A 23488-nucleotide genomic window follows, 5' to 3' on the forward strand; every position below is an offset into this window, starting at 1 on the left:
CGTCACCCCTGTCCTGGCCCCGTCACCCCTGTTCTGACCCTGTCACCCCTGTCCTGGCCCAGTCAACCCTGTTCTGACCCTGTCACCCCTGTCCTGGCCCTGTTACTGCATACCCTCCAACTACCTTTTTGGCAGGTACAGTACCCGCAGCACCTCCAGACCTCTCCCCAATGCACCACACCTCCGCACCTTCCCCTCCACCACATGCGGCACTCCACCCCTCCCCCACATGCTGTGCCTCCAGACCCCCTACACCACCCGCGGCTCCCACTCCTCCGCCCCTTCACCACCCCCAGCAATCTCCAGGCCCCCTCCACCATTCACCCCCCTTATATGTCTCCCCCACACCTGCCCCCCTCCACCCGCAGCATCTGCAGACACCCTCCTCCATCCGCGGTCCCCCCCTCCCCCACCCCTCCCCCACCAATGGCACCCCCACACCTGCCCCACCACCACCTGCAGCACCTCCGGATCTCCTTCCCCATCTGCCGCAACACCCGTACCTGCCCCTCCCCTACCCATGGCGCATACGGACCCCTACCCCACCAGTGGCACTCCCGCCCCTTCCCATCCCACAGCACCTCCGGAACCCTTCACCCATCTGCAACATCCCCACACCTGCCCCTCCCCCACCCATGGCACCCCTGCCCCGCCCCCACCTGCAGTGCCTCCGGACCCCTCCCCCATCTGCATCCCCCACTCCTCTGCCCCTCCCCCACCCGCAGCACCTCCCAACCCTTCCCCATCCGGGCCCCACCCCCACTTCCGCCCCCCCTCCAACCGCAGCATCTACAGACACCATCCGCAGTACCCCCCGCACCCGCTACATTCTGTACATTGTGGTCTGCAGATGCTGTTCACGCCGTCGCAAGGGGCTGCGCCTCCTTCACCATCGCACACCCTTTCATTGTGCAATATTTAACCACTAACAAAGGAATGCAGGTGATACTCCATATAACACAAATATTGAACCCCAGAAAGGCATGCAAGAGTTAAGGGGGCGTAGCCCCTTGCGACGGTGTGAAGAGCGCCCGTAGGGCGCGATGAAGCACCTAGTTAGTTGTATTAGTAAAAACAAATATATACAATTTAATGTAAAGGCATTTATTAAACATTCAAATTAATTGTTATTTCATGTTCTAGGATCTAGACGTTATATCTGCAGGATAAGCGATGCAAAACGGGCTCTGCCATGAGGAGAGGCGCCTGGCATGTACCCCTTGGAACGATCCTATGGTAGACTACTTGGACTGGCATTAGCAGGGCAGAACCTAGTCATGGGCAACATAACAGGAGTCTTTTGTCACTAACGATAATTATAATAGCAGTGGTGGCTAAGCACCCCAGGTATTATGCTCCCTGGTGCCTGGTCTTCTCCAGGGTCCTGCCGCATTATTGCAAATTGCGTACTTTGGATCAGCCCCAAACGCTGCAACTGCCGGCCTGCGGTGCATTTAATGTTTCATATTGTCATGCGGCTTCATTTTAAAAGGCTGCACTGGATTTTGCATGACACGCATGTAGTTTGCACATTTAAATTACTTGTGGGTGCAGCATTTAGCATGTTCTAAAGGACGGAGCTTGGTGTGTTGGCTCTCGTTACATGCAAAAAGTATGTTTGGAGGGAAGAGATAAAGAGATTAAATGTAACAGATGGAGAAAGGACATTTACAGGGTTGTTGCGAGATGTGCAGGCGGATGCAGAACATGTTTTTGTGATTGGTGAGCAGGGATGTATCTAGGGGTCCAAGCGCCCCTGGTAAAGTAAAGGACTGGCGGCCCCCATATCTGAAATAGGGAAGGTGCACGTGCATAAAGGGACATGATCTTGTGGGAAAGGGGCATGACTAGACAATAGTTCCCCCAATTCAAATTACGCTACACAGTAGTAACCCTTTTACACATCATGCCCAGACAGTAGCAGTTCCCTTTACACATTATGCCCACACAGTAATTCTTATAACACTGAGGAGACATCAGCAGTGCCTGGCCTGGCTGAGGGCGCAATGCCACCCAAGGCCAGGTAGTATAATCAAATAGTAGTGCAAAGAATGCAGTGCAGCGCACTACCCAGTGGTGCAAGTAGAAAAAAATGTTAGTGGTACTGCGTGTGCGCGCACACCCAAAAAATGGGTGTGGCCACATGGCCAATGAAATTGGGGGCGCGATACACATATGACCCCAATACTGCAGTACCAGATACAAATATGCACCCAATAGTGGCAGATACACATATGTCCCCACAGTGCCAGATACACACATGCCCCCACAATGCCAGATATACCCCCACGGTGCTAGATATGCCCAAACAGTGCCAGATATGCCCCCACAGTGCTAGAAATGCCCACACAGTGCCAGATACACATATTCCCCTACGTTGCCAGATATGCCCCCATGTTGCCAGATATGCCCCCACATTGCCAGATACACATGCCCCCACGGAGCCAGATTTGCCCCCACAGTGCCAGATGTGCCCCCATGGTGCTAGATATGCCCCCACTGTGCCAGATATGCCCCCACAGTCATATAGTCATAGTCCCCTCCCCCTCCCAACACATAGCCATAGTCCCCTCCCAGTAAATAGCCATAGCCCCCACCTACCCAAGCAATAGCCATTGTCCCCCAAGCACATAGCCGTAGTCTCCACCTCTCCCAACACAGTCATACAGTAGTCCCCACCCCCCTCCCATCACATAACAATAGTTCCCTGCAAGCATAGCTAGCCATAGTCCCCCTACCTGCATATAGCCCCTTACCTCCCCAAACACATAGCCATAGTCCCCCTCCCCCTCCCAGCATATAGCTGTAGTCCGCCCTTAGGACATAGTAGTAGTCTCCCCCACTCCCAGCACATACATAGCCGCCCCACACAGCACATAGCCCTAGTCCCCATTCCACTCCCAGCACATACATAGCCGCCCCACACAGCACATAGCCCTAGTCCCCATTCCACTCCCAGCACATACATAGCCGCCCCACACAGCACATAGCCCTAGTCCCCATTCCACTCCCAGCACATACATAGCCGCCCCACACAGCACATAGCCCTAGTCCCCACCCCACAACATCCCAGCAGATTGCCGTAGCATCTGGCAATACCTGCTGTGCCGAGCTGCCTGGGATGGAGGGTGGAGGATCGCTCTGCAGACAGTAGCCGGCGCCGGTGTCTGGCACTGCACCAAAATACGTGAAGAAACTGAAAAAAAACCCTACAGCTTCCAGCAGCTCTTGCCGCCAGGAGCTCCGGTTGTAGTTTATATTCAGTTTCTTCCCTGTAGTGCATTGCAGTGCCGGACACTGGTGCCAGCTCCTGCCTGCTAAGTGTTCCAACACCCTCCATCCCTGGCAATGCACAGGCAGCTCGGCACGGCAGGTATTGCCAAACACTACGGCTTAAGGGATTCCACCCATTGGCCGAGGGTGGCACCGTCGGGTGGCGCCCCCTGCTCAGCTGGCGCCCCTGGCGAGTGCCATCCTGGCCAATGGGTAGATACACCTCTGTTGGTGAGTGCAGAGGCTGGATGTTGTAAGGCGGTCTTGAGCTGGGAATCTCTGAAGCTCGGTCAGTCATCCTCAGGTGATGGCACACACTGGCACACACACGGAAAGCTGCCAGCCTACCCCTGCTTGCCATGGGGCCTGATTCAGATGTGGTTGGACTGGAATTGCTATTGAAGCTGCTTACATGGAAGCAGCTGTGAAAGCACAAATATGAGCTGCATCCTAGCACACAGCATTGGATCATCTGCTACACCATCGGCCACTGGCGCGACCCAAGCCGGCCGCTGCAGATCCAACAAAGATGCCAAGAAGTCTCTGTCATCCATTGAAAAACCTGGCCCCGTCACTCCCCCAAGATGGCGACGTCACCACCTCCTCCCTGCCCACAAATGTCCACAGTACTACAAGTAATAAAAACAAATATATTGAACAAATGCGCTGCCTGGACCAATGCAGCCTGCTTGAAAAACACAGGAATCCTCTTAAAATTCCAAGGGAAACAATATAACAGATAGAAGTTTACAAGTGGGCGCAAAGGACCTACATAGATAATGTCCTCTGAATGATAAATGTTCCAGAAGTGTCACAGCCTGTGTTCTTAGGTTCCCAATCCACCGTATGATCAATCAAGTGGTTTTCTTTATCTCAATGGAAAAAGAATAGATCATGGTGCAGATCAAATTTGGAGGGACAATACGTTTTATTTTACACAGGACACTCACAATTAACATAAAAAGAAACAGCATGTAACCAATCAAATGGTATAAGTGGGGGTGTAGGCCTCTAACATCATCACGTTACCCTCCCAGAATGGTATTGGGACACCACTGGCGGTTCCGGATAGCACACCAGTTTGGAGTAGGCTTTGAAGTCAGAAGTCACACAGCATCCACAGTAAAACGAAGAACGCCACCAGCTTGACGCGTTTCGGACAGTGCCTGTCCTTCCTCAGTGCCTGTCCGTCAAGCTGGTGGCGTTCTTCGTTTTACTGTGTGTGTGTACACGGCCTAAGTGACCCTTTCCTACAGGTAGCGCCAACATTATATTACACTGAAACGCGCTGGAATGTCTGTGGGTATCTCAGGGCATTATTACATTACCTACCCCAGTTTATTTGTTTTCTAATCTGGAGATCACTGGTGCACGTTATCCTAAAGCACTTTTATCCTCCACGTCTTGTGATGAATGGGTTTACAAATCTTGTCAATAAATGCCAAAAGCTAAAATATAAAAAAAGCGAAATAAATGCAATTACTTTGCTTTAGAGCTGTAATGATTTCATTTAAACTGCGTTTCAACCCATAAAGCGCATTTTCTTTGAGGGTATTTTGGTTTATTTTTTTAAATCATGTATACACGGGCATAAAACGGATTTTATGTCAATAGGACTTTAATTCCACAAGATGTGCGTTCTGCGTACTAATTATCTCCTGATTGTCTTAGTTTCTTTTTTCTGGAAGTGTTCCGTCTTTGATTTATTTAAAAAAGGACTTATGTGGTATGTTGGCGTGGACCTGGCTTTGCACAAAACTTTCTCATAAATGCATCAGCAATTGTGAATTGTGGTTTTGTTGTCAGTGTGACACAAATTGTGGCATTTCCAAAAATTGGTGCACAGGCAAGGGTGAAGGGAGTGCAGGTGCTATGGGCCCCAGAGCTGAGAGGGGCCACCTTCCCTGTCACAGTTACATGTGTTATATACAAGGGTGTAGGTACCATAGGTGCAGACAGAGGCGGAACTACCGCCAGTGCAACCAGTGCGTTGCACTGGGGCCCGCCTCTGTCCAGGGGCCCAAAGCATGTAATGAGTCAAACTGACTCATTACATGCCGCTGCGTGCTGCGGGCTACCGCTGCCCGCAGAGCACAGCCGCCCGGAGAGGAGAGGAGCAGCGGTACGGGGGAAGGAGGAGGAGGGAGGTGGAGGAGGGAGCCGCAGCAGCGCTTTGTTACTGGTGGAGGCGCTGCTGCTGCTGCCTCTCTGCTTCACTTTAGGCTGTCTTCCGAGAACAGCCTATAGTGAAGCAGAGGGGCAGCAGCAGCAGCGCCTCCACCAATAACACAGCGCTGCTGCGGCTCCCTCCTCCACCTCCCTCCTCCTCCTTCTCTACTGCCCGGGAATCGTCAAGCTGCACCGAGGAGCCTTGAGCCAGCGGAGATGGTAAGTATAATTCTTTCTTTCTTTCTTTCTTTCTTTCTTTCTTTCTTTCTTTCTTTCTTTCTTTCTTTCTTTCTTTCTTTCTTTCTTTCTTTCTTTCTGTCTGTCTGTCTTTCTTTCTGTCTTTGTTGGTACTGCCTGCCACTATGTGTAAATTGGGGAATCTGCCTGCCGCAATGTGTAAAAATGGGGAATCTGCCTGCCGCAATGTGTAAAAATGGGGAATCTGCCTGCCGCAATGTGTAAAAATGGGGAATCTGCCTGCCGCAATGTGTAAAAAGAGGGAATCTGCCTGCCGCAATGTGTAAAAAGGGGGACGATGTCTGCCGTAATGTGTAAAAAGGGGGACGATGTCTGCCGTAATGTGTAAAAAGGGGACGCTGTCTGCCGTAATGTGTAAAAAGGAGGACGCTGTCTGCCGTTATGTGTAAAAAGTGTACGCTGTCTGCCGCTATGTGTAACAAGGGCACGCTGTCTGCCGTTATGTGTAACAAGGGCACGCTGTCTGCCGTTATGTGTAAAAAAAGTGGGGGGCTGTCTGCCGTAATGTGTAAAAAGGGGACGCTGTCTGCCGTAATGTGTAAAAGAAGGAATCTGTCCGCTGTAAGGTGTAAAAGGGTCTCTACCTGGTGTAGTGGTGCTACTGTGCGGCGTAATTTGAATAATGGAGACTTCTGTGCACCGTTTTATGAATTGGTATTATTTTGTGGCCACACCCCTTCCCCACGAAGTCACGCCACTATGTATTTTTGCACGCGCCTACGGCGCGCACTGCCCCTGTTTTGCATGCAGGGGTGGGGCTCCGATGCCATTTCTTGCACACAGTGCTAAAATGTCTAGTTACGGCACTGTTGCTAGGTATCCATTTCTCTGGCCCTGAGCAGGTCCCCCTCACCAGATCCTCTCCAGGGGTGAGGGGGTGGACTGGGATGGGGGGTGGGGGGGTGGGGGGGGCTGATGGGTGCCCAAAGCATTTTGCCGCACCTGGCCCACCGCTCGCTAGTTCCGCCACTGGGTGCAGAGACTGCTATGGGGCTCAGAGCTCAGAGGGGCCACCTTCCCTGTCACATTACATGTGTTATATACAGGGTGTAGCTACCATAGGTGCAGGGAGTGCAGCTGCTATGGGGCCCAGAGCTGAGAGGGGCCACCTTCCCTGTCACAGTTACATGTGTTATATACAGGGTGTAGCTACCATAGGTGCAGGGAGTGCAGCTGTTATGGGGCCAGAGCTGAGAGGAGCCACCTTCCCTGTCACAGTTACATGTGTTTTATATACAGGGTGTAGCTACCATAGGTGCAGGGAGTGCAGCTGCTATGGGGCCCAGAGCTGAGAGGGGCCACCTTCCCTGTCACAGTTACATGTGTTATATACAAGGGTGTAGCTACCATAGGTGCAGGGAGTGCAGCAGCTATGGGGCCCAGAGCTGAGAGGGAATGCTCCCATTTATTGAACTTGCAACTTATATTACAATATTTACAATATAATACAATAAATAAATTAAATACATTAATAAATATATAAATAATATATCACATCATGATACATAATACAACATAAACTAAATGCAATCCGCAATATACCAAGACATATCATCAAAGTAAAGAAATATGTACACAAAAAAACAACAACAACAACAACAACAACAACAACAACAACAACCCACAACTTCATATTATTATCCTATTTACACATTTTGTAAAGGAAAACTGAGCAAAGCTTTTTAGACCTATGCAAAACCTGTTCCTTAAAACAATCATAATCACAAAAATCTACGGGATATGGAAGGATAGAAAAAGTACCAGCTAGACTTTGAAAAAGGATTTCGGCCACCCACTCAAGGGGGTTTCAGGTGTCCCCACCAATTGGACCACCTGACAGCATCCACCCTTTCCCTGTCTAGAACCATCATCCGCTCCACCTCGTGCAGAATTAAATCCACCACCACTTCACAAGGAAGGATTTTATTTCTTAGGGAAACCTGACACCGTGCCATCCAAGTGTGATATCTAACTGCTAAACTGACTAAATAAATTGTGGTCAAATTAAATACACCATATCTTTTGAATGCTCCATAAGCCCACTCTGGGTAACTAAGCCGCGAAAGACACGGGATACCCAAAGCTCCCGAAACTCTCTTGTAAACTGTTACATTAAAGGGGCACTTGATCAAGAAATGGTCCATTGTCTCCACCTCCCCTAGACATTCCTCCCGTGGACAACCACGATCATTGGCATTTCTCCACATCATGTTCCCCTTTATGTAAAGCTTCCCATGGAAAGAAAGCCAAGCAATGTCTCTAAACTTCAACGGTATCCTCTCTGAATTTATGAGAGCTAATCCAGCAGAAGCGACATCACTTGGGCAATCCCTTAGTGACAGTGGAACATGAAAATGGGTTCGCAAAATCCTTTCCCCCAACTCCTTCCTGGAAAGGCTTTTGACTTCACCCACTTCCAGACCCCAACGCTTTGTCACCTTAAAGCTCTGGACAACGTAGATCGGAAGATATCCTTTCCGAATTTGAGGATTCTTTACTTGGTCACCACCTAACCAAAGTTTGAGGAAGGGGGACACCCAGACCTCAAAACCACCTACCCATCGAGGAGGAGTTTCTAACAATAAACTCCCAAGGTTAAGTTTTAAAAAGGCTGTAACAAAAAAGACTACAGGGTTGATCATGCCAGCCCCTCCGTCTTTCCTCGACTTGTAAGTAATACCTCTCTTGATTAGATTCATCCTGTTTCCCCAAAATAAAAGGAAAAACAAGGAGTTCAATCTGACCCATAAAGACTGAGGCAAAAAGCACACATAGCTGACATATAAAAATAATGGGATCAGGTAAGTTTTGCACAAGTCCACCCTTTCCCTGAAAGAGAATTTACATCTCTTCCAGCACTCCACTTTCTTGGCAGCATTCTCCAGACACCTCACCTAATTTAGAGTGTTATAATCACCATGGTCAAAACAAATACCTAGAATCTTTATCTGAGGACTGGCCCGGGGGAGGCTGTCTGGAAGGGAAAATTCTTTCCCTTCTTCCCCCATCCAGAAAGCTTCACACTTCTCTTGGTTTACCCTAGAGCACAAGGCTACAGAGTATTCACAGATGAGCTCTTCAACGTCATGTGCCTCTGCCACTGATGACAGAACCACTGTGACATCATCTGCATAAGCCACCACCTTAAAAGGGAACTCTGGGCTCAGCTGTACCCCTCCCACCGTACTGTTCTCTACTCTTCTTATGAAGGGGTCAATCGCGAATACATACAGGAGGGGGCTCAGGGGACAACCTTGATGGACTCCAGAGCTCACCTCAAAAGTAGGACCCACCCAACCATTAACAAGCGGGAAGCTCTCGGCCTGACTGTATATTCTGAGCCAATTCACCACCCTGACTGGAAAACCATACCTTTCAAGTAGAGCCCATAGGTACTCATGATTTACTCGGTCAAAAGCCTTAGACTGATCCAATGCCAGCAAGTATTTTCCCCTCTATGGCTTCCCGGACACCAAGGACAGCACTAAATGTGCTTCGGCCCTTCACCGTACAATGCTGAGATGGGGAAAGCAGTTGTTCTGAAAATTCTGACAACCTGTTGAAAAGTACTTTTGCCAAAATCTTCCTATCTGTATTGAGAAGGGCAATGGGGCGCCAGTTCTCAATACGAGATGGATCTTTCCCCTTGGACAATAATATGAGGGCAGATATCCTCATAGAAGGAGGGAGGGTTCCCTCACCCAGGCACTAATTATATACTTCTACTAGGCGAGGAATTAAGAGGTCTGCAAATACTTTATAAAACTCAAATGTTAAACCATCTGGGCCTGGGGATTTCTTACAGTTTAACTTATCAATTGCCATCTTAACTTCCTCTGCCGTCACATTCCTACCCAAGGTTTCAATCAAGGCATCTGGATTAGAAAGTCCAGGTGTCTCCCTCAGAAATGTTTCCATCCTTTCTCTGATAAGTGGCTGCTCAGACAAAAGATCGGAGTAATAAGATCTAATGACTCCCAAGATGCCTTCCTTATCCTCACGAAGAACACCCTGTTTGTCATAAAGACCCCTCACCTCCTTCATCTCAACTGATCTTCCACAATTCTGGTAAGGATCAGGCGAGTAGTATTTGCCAAAATCCCTTTCCAAAATCAAAGAATCCAGCCGGTTATACTGATATTCCTTCATCTGAGCCTTCACTCGGGAGATTTCCCCACTATCTCCACACTCAGAAATCAGGAAATCTAATTTCCTTCTCAAACTCTGGTAGATATTTTGCTTTATCAAGTTCTTTTTTGCTACCAACCTCTTGAAGAATCTCCAAATTCTCTTTTTAATTTCTTCCCACCACTCAGATCTACTCCATCCAGCCTCCAAAAGTGTTTCCTGAGATTGAAAGAAGTCTCTAAGGGATTGTCTAATCTTTTCATCCTTTAGGAGCTCAGAATTCAGTCGCCATAGGCCCCGCCCCTTCTGAGCAGCTACTGAAGCATTCAAAATGACAGAGAGAAAAACGTGATCAGAGAACTCTACTGGCTTTATCTCTGGAGGCAAAGTTTTTGAGGTCTCTTTAACAAAAAACCTATCTATCCTAGATCTATGACTACCACTAAAGAAAGTGTAACCTGTGAGATCTGGAGAATGGTGAATGTGCACATCCACCAAACCTGCCTGTCTAATCATACTAACTAAAAAATTAGAGTCATAGCCCAGGGCTGTCTTTGAACCTCCCCTGTCTTTTGGCCTAATAATGGTGTTGAAATCACCACCAAAGACAATCTGCTGAGCCGTAAAAAGGAACGGTTTTATCTCCCTGAAGAGACCTTTCCTGTCCCACTTTGACTGTGGCCCACAGATATTAATGAGCCTCAGGTCATGTCCCCTTAGGTTGACATCTAAAATCATACATCTACCTGCCTGTAGTTCTATAACCCTGTGCACGGTTACCATACCAGTAAAAAGCACCGCCACCCCACTGTACGGCTCGGCCGCAAGAGACCAGTAGGAAGGCCCACGCATCCACTCACTTTTCACCTTGTGGAGGATGTCCAACCTACTAATTCTGGTCTCTTGCAAAAACAAAAAATCAATCTCAATTGTATTGAAAAAATCAAAGGCCATATAACGAGCTCGCTCAGAAGCTACGGAAGCCACATTAATGGTGGCGCATCAAATGGGTTGGGGATCCATGTTTCTTTGGGTTATAGAAGCAGGACCCTGCTCACTTTTCCTTTACAAACCTTGTTGAGACCCTCCTAGAGGATCCAGAATTCTGACTAGTCACCTTCTTGGAAGCGACTCTACTCTTCTTAACCACCATTTTCCCAGAGTCCTCACTAGGAGGGGGTCCTGGGTCTGGTGGTTCACAAGCAGACTTAATTTCAAGGCACTGATCACCCAGTACCTTATCTTCCAGTGGAATACTTGGACCTATTACTGACCCAGATGATTCTAAATTTTTCCCACCACCACTTAATTCTACATCACTTAGGTCACTTTCTTCCCCCATACTTTCCACACTTTCTTTAACTAGCTCTGTGCCAACTGGGTCCCATTCCAGACTGTCCTGGATTTCCACATCAGATTTTATTTCCGCTGCCTGTCTCTTTCTAATATTCTTTTTCTTTTCCTTACTCTTTTTGCCCTGCACCACCCCTACCTTAGGGCTTACTGCCACTTTCCTTACTCTGCGTCTGTTCACCTTGGGAACTAAAATGGGCTCGCCCCCATTTCTAACAATTTCCCCTTCATTCTCCTCATCTGAAGTTAAAACGTCAAACCGGTTACTTAAACTCACTTGTGCTTCCTCCCCCTTTCTCTTTTTCTTCCTACTTTTCTTTACTTCTTGAAAGAAATAATTTTTATCCACTACTGTAGGATTTTCCACTACCACAACAGATGTTACCTCCTTATTCACAGTCTTCTGATTTCCCTCCTGACCTGCTGCTTCCTTACCTGCTACCCACTGAAATGCCTGATTCTGACCAACTTTCTTTCCCCCAGTTGGCACATCCTCCTCCATATTGTGTTCTGCCCAGGGGCATCTGCTGTAGGGGTGACCCTCCTCCCCACACAGATTACAAGTAACATTATTACATTCGTTAGAAGTATGTCCCAGTTTACAACATAAATTACATTTAGTCACAGTACAATCGCTACTTAAGTGGCGGAAGTCCCCACAACGGAAACATGTTCTTGGTTGCCCCTGGTAAAAACATTGTATACGATCTCTACCAATATAGGCAGCAGAAGGAATATGTGCAAATCCCCTGTCTGTATTCCTTAATTTGATCATTGCAGCCCACGCTCCTCCCCACACTCCCATGGTAAAGCCAACCTTTATCAAATCTGATTCCACATCACAAAACCTTGTTAGCCAGTATTTAATATCTTGCACAGGAATGGATTCATTCCTCACCAAAATATTCACCTTCACCTTATCCTGTTTTGTAACCAGCACTGCCTTATATGCATCATATGGCTTAGATGACCTATACGCCAGCCATTTTATCCAAAAAGCTTGAAGCCCCTAATATGAAATAAAACTCAGATCAAAATCTGCAGTTTTTACTGGATGGATACAGGCGTATAGGTCAGTTGCATGGAACCCCAAACTAAAGCTCATTTGCAGGAAAACTTCTTTGGAAGGTGATTCACCTTTTCCCAGCCATTTAAATTGAATTAAATTTCTCCTCTTCCCCACCTGACCTGATCCCACATTTGTTTGGAAAATATTAGCGCTTATACCTGGCTTAGCATTAACCATGTTAGAATAGGAAATAGTACCTGGGACTGGCTGCTTATTGACATCATCCAATGGCACAGATATTGCATTACCTTCCCCAGACCCCTTATTCAATCTTACTTGCTCCTTATGCAATAACTGAGCTGCCACTTGAGCTCTTTCCGGTACCAGCATTTGTCCATATACAGTCTCAATGATCTGTTGTTTACCAGATGACAGTTTATTCTTATGCAAAATTGCCATTCCTTGTGCTGTTCGCTGGTGCTGCTGTTCTGTACCTGTGGAAGAAAGAGACTGCACTTCTTGGGCATTAACTCCTGGTTTGCCATTTGGTGCTGAATAACTACCTGCACCCAAAGTCGCCCCAGAGGTGCCTGCCTCAGTGCTCATGTCCGCCCTTGCCACCAACCAAATTTCCGCACCAATAATATCCATCCTTAGCTGGAAGTCAGAACGCTCCACTTTCAGACCTTCACTTTCAGCTGCTGCACCAGCAGTAGAAGGTTCACACAGCATGGGCGTCGGCCCAGCAAGTTCAGCAGCAATTACTGCTGCACCTGCCACCTCAGCATCCTGTGCACCCTTTCCTGCCTGCATTACTGCTGAATCTTGGGGAGACGCCTCCAAGCCCCAATCTCCGCAGCCACCGGTACCTCCACAACAGAACTTTGTCTGTCCGATTGACAGACCTCCATTTCTTGATTATCTTTAACCACAGACTCACAGGAAACAACAGGTAAGTCTCTTTTTGCTTTGCTTTTCTCCTGTAACTGCTTCACTGCCAGTTGAGCTTTAACCCTTTTAAGTCCAGATGTTAGCACAAGAAGCTCTTCTTTCAAAATTGTCCGCTCCCATTTATAGCATGAGTTCCGTTTCTTCTTTTTACTTGCTATTTTATTGTTCAGAGACAGGCTTTCTCGCTGCAGTTCTTTAATAGTGTAACTTTCATACGTCTCCATCTCCTCCTCATCCTCTGTATCTCCCGTGGATGCCAGCACATTCTCCCCAGCGTCCCAGCGTCCAAAGGCTGGGACCCCCCCGCTTCACTAACAGTCAGGCTGGAAACAGCTGCTGCCACTCCACCCTGAGTTACACCTTCACTCAGAGGAGCACCCTCCTGCAGTTTGGGGGAGTCCGCATTAATGGAACAACTGGCCACTTCTGCCACTGGCTGGCTGCCTATTATTATGGCTCCAGGGTGTACTGTCGTAGCACTTCCAGTGCTCTGGACGCAGTCCTTATTCAGGGAGCTTTCTCCCCTGGGGAGATCCATCCCACCCGGGGAAGCCAGCAGGGAAACTCCCTATGTAAAACTCTGTGCAGCTTGAGCTCACTTCCTCACAACCTGCTCCTTGCACACACAGCTCACTTCTGCAGTGTCTCCGCCCACAGCCCTGTCTGGATTACAGGTGCCCAGAGCTGAGAGGGGCCACCATCCCTTCACAGTTACATGTGTTATATACATTTTTTACCACTGGGTGGTACATAAGGGGTCCTTACAAACTTTACCTTCGGCCTACAATATACTGTATCTATTTACACCCCTGCTCATAGTAATGTGGTATAAAATGAACTGGAGGACATTATAATGTTACATAATATGAACTGGCGCACTGTACACAATATGAAGTAGAGGCAGGGCCCGATTAAGCCTTGAGGGGGGGCCCGGTTCACTTAAGACAGGGGGTCCTGGAGGATGGGGGGTTGTATATTAAATTGTGCATACCTCCCAACATAACCCATTGGGTGCATACCTCCCAACATAACCCACCATAATCTGGCTATGAGTGGAGGCACTATAGTTGGCATAATATGAACAGGGGGCACAGTATGTCATAATGTGGGTTGGGGGTACTGTCGGGGCCGGCAACAGAAATCTTGGGGCCTAGTACACTGTTCTCTCTGCCCCCCACCCAGATACATATACAGTATAGTAAGATATTTCTTTATATGATTCAAATAATGATGCTTTCCATACCATTTCCACTTTATAATAGATCTCTACAGGACATCATTATGCACCTACACACCTGATAAGGAAGGCTTGTACCTGTGCATTATAAAACACCATCACTTAGATGTGGGGTAAGCTAGTCACTGGAACGTGGAGTTAAACTGGTCCTATTATTACTCCACCTTGATTCCCACAAACAATGTAGTGACTGGCAGGTGGCTGAACAGACGCATGGAGAGGGTCTGTCTTGTGTGGGTGTTATGGGACTACTCAGATGTCCAATCGTCCATATACTCAGATGGAAAATCTATACCTGTCATCAGGCTGAGGCAAGTTTTGATGGTGCAACCGATGGTGGTTTCTAAAGATGCACCAGGCGATATTACAGCCATACTTACAGACTTTCTGGCTGCTCTCTACGGGAAAGAGCAGCCAGGTCGGCTCAGAAGGTGGCAGGGCAGGGCAATGATGAGCTGAGGGGGCGGGATGGAGGTGGAATGGGGTGGGACAAAGGCGGTACAGGGGCGTGGTTGATGGGTCGCGTCATTTAAGCCACGTCCCCTGCTCTGTAATGCCGATATTACCGGCATTATACTGCAGGGGGCGTGGCTATGATGACTCAATTCTACAAGAATTGTGTCATCGACTGCCAGGACCGCCCACTTTACTCACTAAGTGGGCGACCGGGTTGGGCAGACCACAAAAATTGGGAGACCTGCCTGCCGGGTCACCCGATTTTCGTTAGCCTCCCGGCCATTCCGGGAGAGTAGGCAAGTATGATTACAGGCAGGCAATGAAGGCGGGCGTCTCAGTCCTTGCACATTCATACACACGGATGTACACCGGCGAAGAGCTTTGGAGCAGCATTTGCATAATGTCGCATACGGGTGATTGCAAAAAGAGACAGCCAATGCCAGGGCTGTCAACAGCTCTGCCAGGCCCCATACTTGGACTGGGAGAGAGGTAATGGCCAACTCAGGAGGGTGACTGCTGCAAGTAGGAAAGAAAATCTTAGTGGTACTCAGAGGCGTCACCGGGTGTGGTGACACCCGGTGCGCACCCTTCATATCCCAGAGCGCGGAAAAAAGGGGTCATGGCCGCTAACAAAGGGGGCATGACCTCGCGGGGTCGGCACTCCAGGGGCTTGCCCAGCATCTCCAGAGATGCCGTTCTGTACTGGGCTGCCCCCGGAGACTGTCTGCAGCGCTGTCGGCTCCTCTTCTATGACAGGAGTCGGGTGCTGTAGCAGAATTTCACACTGCAACACCTGGCTCCTGTCACTGCAGAGGAGGAGCCCACAGTGTGGTGTCACCCCTTCTAGGCGTCACACCCTGATGTGGGCCGCACCCCCCGCACCCGGCTTGTGACGCCACTGGTGGTATTGTGTGCACGCGCCGCAGGCGTGAACATGAAAAATAGGGGCGTGGACATGGTAAAGTGGGCGTGGACATGGAAAATGGGGGCATGTCAACATTACACGCCATCCATTTATCATCAGTCTGGGAACATTCCTTTTCCATTCCATATAGCACATCTACAGTAGTGTCCGTTATTCACATTACACTACACAGTCCCTTATACTTGCTATGCTATACAACAAAGCCCCTTATACATGTTACACCAGATAGCAGAGCCCCTTATACACATAACGCCAGACAGCATAGCCTCTTATACACGTTACACAAGGCAAGAGACACTTATACACGTTACGCCAAACAGCGCCCCTTATACACGTTACACCAGACAACAGAGACACCTATACATCTTAAGAAAATCCAAAGGGGTTAAAGTGGGGCCACAGGGGGGTGAGTAGGGGACACAGTGAGCTGAGTGGGGCCATAGAGGGAAGAGTAGGGGACACAGTGAGCAGAGTGGGGCCATAGAGGGGAGAGAAGGGGACACAGTGAGCAGAGTGGGGACACAGGGGGGAGAGTAGGGGACATGGGGGAGAGTAGGGGACACAGGGGGGAGAGTGGAGGACACAGTGGGAAGAGTAGGGCACACAGTGGGAAGAGTAGGGCACACGGGGGGAGAGTAGGGCACACTGAGGGGAGAGTCGGGGACACAGGGGGGAGAGTAGGCGATACAGCGGCAAGAGTAGGGGACACAGGGGAAAGAGTCGGGGACACAGGGGAGGGAGGGAGTAGGGCACACAGGGGTGAGAGTGGAGTACATAGTGGGAAGACATACCCTCCAAATGTGCCTTTTTAGCAGGTATAGGACCTTTTTTAATGGCCTGTACCGATTTTTGACTCTCCAAACTTCCATTGAAAGTATAGGAAAAGGGGCGTGGTCATTTACCCGTAGACACGCCGCCTTTTCTAATTTGTACAGATTTGTTTGTGTAAAATGTTGGAGGGTATGGGAAGAGTAGGGGACACAATGGGGAGAGCCGGATCACGGCATCACACAGGGGGATCACTATATGAAGCGCCACAGGCACTCGCCTGCAACACTGCCCGTGCACCAGGGGGGGCAGCAGCAGCACCATCCCCACAGACAAATACCCTAGGCAGTTTCGGAGGAGCTGGGAGAATCACACTAGGGACCCAGTAGCTGAGTTGCGCCAGCCCCTGCCCCGGTTGGCTCTCTCCAGATCAGTCCCATGTCTCAAAGATCAGGAACATTGAGCTGCTGCAGCGCCTTTTTCTTCTGCAGGCTGGAGATGTAGGTCGTGCTGAGCGGGATGCTCGTGCTGCTGCGCCTGACAGCCGGGAGGTGAGGGGGGGCTGGGGTGTGAGGTGACAGCGGGCATATGGCAGTGGGCGCTGAATGGTCGTCTCCAGCGAGGGAGACACGGGAGCAGCGATAATGGGCAGCAGGAGAGCGGGAGGTTTGACTATCAGGTGGTACAGCATACCAGCTGCCAATCTCTTACCGGTACACTGTACTGCGCCATACTGCCATACTTTCACCACTGCTGCTGCTGCAACAACAACAACAGTGTGTGCTGGCGGGGAGAGAGGCTGCAGCAACAGCAGTCTCTTCTCTCTGCCTGGCCAAAGTGCTGGATCCAGTGCAGGTTAAGGGGGGCATGGTGGACCGTTGGTCCAGTCCAACACGCTTGGGCCCGGGTAAAGAGTACCCACTTCCTCCCTCTCAGTGACCCTGGCCAAGGCCGCATCTGCATCCACCTGTGAATCAGGCCCATAAAGTGATTGCTAATGGTGTTGATTAGACCTGAATGAGGTTCCTAAGGTTGTACAAGATATCTGCAGTCACATGGTGCAGCAGCACATCAGATTGGAAGACAGACCTCCCTGGGTCTTAGTGCCCTGCATGTATGCACAGTGCAGTGGTGCACTGCTTCCTAACAACCGCTGCACACTAGTAGCATGTGACAAGGTTAGAAAAGAACGATATTGTGGATGCATTAGATCGTTCACAGGTGAGTTCATCTGTTTTGCTGGGCTCAGTAATTGTCCCACCTACTTCTTGTTTTGTTCATATGTTTGTAAATCCAGTCATCAGGACACAGAGACATGTGAGTTCACTGCTGTGCTGTTTATTCCAATACTAACTCCAGACACACTGCACACTGGACCACCCACTTCCCAGCATCCCCCTGGTCCTAGGGACAATCACTGAAGATTCAGGCTTATACATATTAGTAAGAGAGTGTCTACAAATATTAAGCATTCTAATGCACTAACATCACATCCTCTTTTCTTTAAAGATAAGCCCTGTACGCTTCAATGCAACAATTAACAATGTCATATTGAGAACATCATCTAACACGTTTCAATGAGTCTCTCAGATCTGCGTATTTCCCTTTTGGGTCTTTCATACACAGTCTGTGTTTCATCGACCATGTTGGACCTTTCTAGAATCGTGGTTGGTTCACCATTATCAGGATCATCATACATGTCAGATGAAGGGTATTCTTCAGTCATGTTGTCTTCATTATGGTTAGGTTGAGATCTTAAATCCACCCGATTTCTTCTTACTTCCGTTCCACGCTCTGTACGTATAGTATAAGATCTTGGTGCTACTTGTGCTTGCTCAATACCTTTCTGCACACAAATACCTTTCTCGTGATCTCTGAGACGGACTTGGTCACCCGATTTTAGATCAGATAAGCTTTTTGCTTGCCTGTCATGGAACAGTTTCTGTTTTGCCTGTAGACGTTCCTTACTCAGTCTGACCAACGCTGAGTTATGTGTATTAAGCAGTTCATCATGTATCAGGAGATTTGCTCTAATCCTCCTTCCCATCAGCATTTGTGCAGGAGAAAGTCCATACTGTAAAGGTGTACTGCGGTAGATTAAAAGACTTTTGTAGAAATATTCTTTACCTTCTTGAGCTTTTTTCATGAGACTCTTTACAGTTTTTACTGAGCTTTCCACCAACCCATTTGAGCGTGGATAGTGGGGACTTGACGTAGTATTGACAAATTCCCACTCATCACCAAATTGTCTAAATTCAGCACTGGAAAACAGAGGACCATTGTCAGTGAACACTTCCATAGGAACACCATGCCTTGCAAAGATTGACTTCATGCAATTGATTACGGCTTTACTAGTAGTTGTATGTAGGGTCTTCACCTCAGGGTAGTTAGAGTAATAATCAGTCACGACAATGTACGTTTTCCCATTACAATCAAACAAATCTGAGCCAACTTTCTGGTACGGTCTCTCTGGCCCTGCATGAGGACTCAGTGGCTCGACTTGTTGTTTCGGTCTATACATAAAACATAATTCACATGTAGCTGTAGTCTGTGCTATGTCTTGGTTCATTCTTGGCCAATACATAACTTCACGTGCTCTCCACTTACATTTTTCTTGTCCTAAGTGGCCTTCATGTATCTTGCACAGCATGATTTTTCTTAGTCTTGCAGGTATGACAAACCTATTGCCTTTGTAAATAATACCATGGACAACTGTAAGGTCCATGCGGTACATCCAATAATCATGAATAGACAGCGGGCACACATTTTTTTCTGCAGGCCAACCTTTCAGAATGATTTCTTTCAACACTTTCATTGTGTCATCTGTCTCAGTTTCTTTCCTAATCTGTTCTTGTCTTGCAAGAGACACTGGTAGAGAAGCTACGATCAAATTAACATAGGCTTCTATCTCTTCATCCATCAGACTTTAGGAACCTTCACTTTTGTCCACAGCACGAGAAAGTGTATCAGCAATGTACATGTATTTACCGGGACAGTACAGCAAGTGTACATCATATTTCTGTAGTCTGATAAGCATTCGTTGAATTCTCATGGGACAGTCATGTAATGATTTAGTCATGATAGCTACCAATGGCTTGTGGTCAGTTTCCACTGTAAATGTTTGACCATACACAAACTGATGAAATCGCTCACATGCATATGTGATCGATAGAAGTTCTTTTTCTATCTGAGCATACCTTGTTTCAGCACTTGTCAGTGCTCTTGATGCATAAATTACTGGTTGCCATGTATCCTCATGTTCTTGTAACAACACTGAGCCTAAGCCAAATTGTGAAGCATCTGCTGAAATTCTTATTCTTTTCGCAGGATCAAAGAATTTGAGCACTGGTTGCTCTGTAATGATCTTTTTCAAGTTTTGCCAACTTTCTTCTTGTTCATGTGACCACATCCACTCGTTATCTTTGTCCAACAACCATCTAAGAGAGGCTGTTCATTCAGAGAGTTGAGAAATAAACGTTCCTAAGTAAGTAATCATTACTAGGAATCTTCTGATGTCGTCTTTGTTGTTAGGACGTTCCATGTTCACTATGGCTGATATTTTCCTTGGGTCTGGTTTTACACCTTGATCCGAGACCACGTCACCCATAAAGGTAAATTCATGTCAAATTCACATTTGTCCTTGTTTAGCTTTAGATTCACTTTCTTGACAAGTTCCATTACTTGTCTCAATCTAGAATAATGTTCTTCCTTTGTAGATCCCCAGACAATAATGTCATCCATCATTGTTTCAACACCTGGAATATGTTCAAAAATCATGTGTATCTTTTTGTGATATACTTCTGGAGCAGACAATATTCCATATGGTAGTCGAAGAAATCTGTATCGACCTTCTGGTGTATTAAATGTACAAAGCTTTGAGCTGGCCTCATCTAGCTTCATTTGCCAGAATCCTGAAGATGCGTCCAATTTACTGAACCATTTTGCTCCCGCACTTGCGACATGATTTCATCTCTGGTTGGTAGTTTGAAATGTACTCGTTTAATAGCTTTGTTTAAATCTCTGGGGTCTAGACATATTCTGAGTTGTCCATTTTTCTTTTCAACAATTACTAAGGAGCTTACCCATTCAGTAGGCTCATTAACTTTCTGTATCACACCCAAGGCTTCCATGTGATTTAACTCTTGTTTCAGTTTTTCTCTCAGCGCAAACGGCACTTTCCTACAGGGGTGTATCACTGAAGAAACTTGCGTGTCTATATTTATTTTATGCTCTCCAGGCAAACAACCTAGACCTTCAAACAAGTCTCTGTATTCTGTAAACATCGATTTGCAGTCATCTTCTACTTGTGATGTCACCATAAAAACTTTCTTTAGCAAGCTTAGTTTCTCACAGGAACTTAATCCTAGAATCGGTAGCACATTTTTATCCACAATCAGTAGAGATGTTTTAAACTGTTGTCCCTTATATTTCAGTGTCACTAAGCATGTACCTTTCACAGGAATCTCCTCCCCAGTGTACCCTGTAACTTTCACTTTGGCTGGATGAATTTTAGATTTTACTCTAAAAGTCTTATAGTCTTGAAATTATATTAAATTCACCTGCGCGCCAGTATCAAGCTTAAGGGGAATGACAATCTCGTTCACAGTTAAAGGGACAATCCATTCTTTCTTATCTGCACTGCAAAGTTCAATGCAATCCACAAAGAATTCCTCTGTTTGTTTAACAGCATGCACTTTGGTTGTTTCAATTTTCATTTTACAGCATTTGGCAAAGTGATTTAGTCTACCACATTTCATGCAGGTTTTACCATAAGCAGGGCACATTTTAGGATTGTGAGCATTTCCACATCTACTACAAATTTCCTTATTAGACTGTGGCTTAGACTGCTTCATTCTTGAGAATGGAGGTTTGCTTGGCTCTGTTTTCTGCACTACATGTACAGCACCATCAACTTCCTTGTGTAACGTTTTGGCTTGAAATCTAGTTATTTCTGCAGATCTGCACATAGTCAGTGCCTTTTCTAGTGTTAGGTCTTGCTCTCTCAGCAGTCTCTCTCTGAGTCCATTATCAGGTATTCCACAGACAATACAATCTCTAATCAGTGAATCCTTTAAATCACCAAACTCACAGGTTTTACTGAGTGATTGCAGCTCTGTAACATACTGATCAAATCCATCTACAGACTTCTGATCACATGTGAAAAACTTACATCTTTCATATGTCACATTTTTCCTTGGCACAAAGTAATCTTCAAACTTTTGCATTATAGAAGATAGCATCATATTCTGCCCCTCATCAAACTGAAAACTATTATAAATGTCCAGCACATCCTCTCCTATCACATGGAGGAAAATGGATGCCTTCATTTTGTCAGCCTCTGAATCAGCTCCACATGCAGCAAGATATATATTAAACCTTTGCTTAAATCTTTTCCAGTTTTCAGACAAGTTATCAGACATCAGCATGCCGGTTGGAGGAGCCAGTTTATCCATGGTTACTCACTGTTTGAAGAGAGGAGCACACGTCAGGCTTTGCAGACACTTAGTATCACAGCCACAGACTTCTGCAAGATTCTTTCACACTCTGAGAGCACTAGCAGTCCAAGTTATACTTCTACTGACACCATGTTTTTTTCATATGTTTGTAAATCCAGTCATCAGGACACAGAGACATGTGAGTTCACTGCTGTGCTGTTTATTCCCTCACCAACTCCAGGCACACTGCACACTGGACCACCCACTTCCCAGCATCCCTCTGGTCCTAGGGACCATCACTGAAGATTCAGGCTTACACATATTAGTAAGGGAGTGTCTACAAATATTAAGCATTCTAATGCACTAACATAACACTTCTCCAGACAAATCCTCAAAACATGACCTGTTGGGGATACTTGAGGGTTGAGGATGAGACATACTGTACTTCTCCTGCGGAAGACACATGATTTTTAGGGTAGTCCCCCGCACCCCCGGAGAGTGGGCACCTCTCCTGCATTCCGCCCACATCCTGGTGAAGTGGGCAGAATGGGAAGATAAATACAGTGAATCCATGGTCCCTGTCAAGGGGACTGAGCCTGATGTTGCGATGCTATGCTAATTATGTCATTTTAGCCACGCCCTCTAAGCAAACATGCTCCAATCGCATCATTTTCCCCGCAGGGGGGCAAGGTCTAATGATGTAATTAGCCTGAACTCTCCCTCATCGCCACCCACCGGTATCTCCTGCAGAGGAAATCATCAATGTGGGTAAGTATGGGTTGAGAACCAGTGTTGTGCAGAATACAATACATGTGGTATATAGACGGCTTATATGGAATTCTGGCAGCAGTAATTTACTAGCCTACAAATCTGCTTATACATTATGCTGTTATGTAGCTCAGTTGTTCTTAAAAGTATACAGTATATATGTCTTATTTGTTCATAATGGGTTTTGTAACCAAACACTAACTGTAGCTTCTTCCCAATTAGTGTCAGGTGATTTGCTTGGTACTTAGCTGCTAATCCTTGGGGAGTACTTGCCTTTAAAAGCTGTGTGCAGACAAGACTGAACTCATGTTAATGTTAACATGTATTGTAATATGTGCCGCTAACATTCCCTGTGGGAGATGTATCATACCTTGTAGAGAGATAAAGTACCAGGTAATCAGCAGTTGACATTTTTCAAACACAGCCTGCAAAAAAGCAGTTGGTCGGTACTTTATCTCTCTCCACGTAATCTTCCTCCAAGGTTTTATACACCAACCCCAACCCCCCATTTTTGTAATACAGAGTAGAACAGCTTCAAGTAAGTATTATGGCACTACTGATGTCTTTGATGAGTGTTTAGGACAGGAGACACCCACGCCCGGTATTGGATGAGGGTACTGGCCGAGAAGAACTGTCCCTCTCCGCAGCGCACATAGGGGGGTCATTCCGAGTTGAATGCTAGCTGAAAATGTTCGGTGCACTGCGATTAAGGAAAAAAACGTCAGTTCTGCGCATGTGTATGCGGCACAGTGCGCACG

The sequence above is a fragment of the Pseudophryne corroboree genome, chromosome 4 (genome assembly GCF_028390025.1).
Source record: "Pseudophryne corroboree isolate aPseCor3 chromosome 4, aPseCor3.hap2, whole genome shotgun sequence".
Classification (NCBI taxonomy): Eukaryota; Metazoa; Chordata; class Amphibia; order Anura; family Myobatrachidae; genus Pseudophryne; species Pseudophryne corroboree.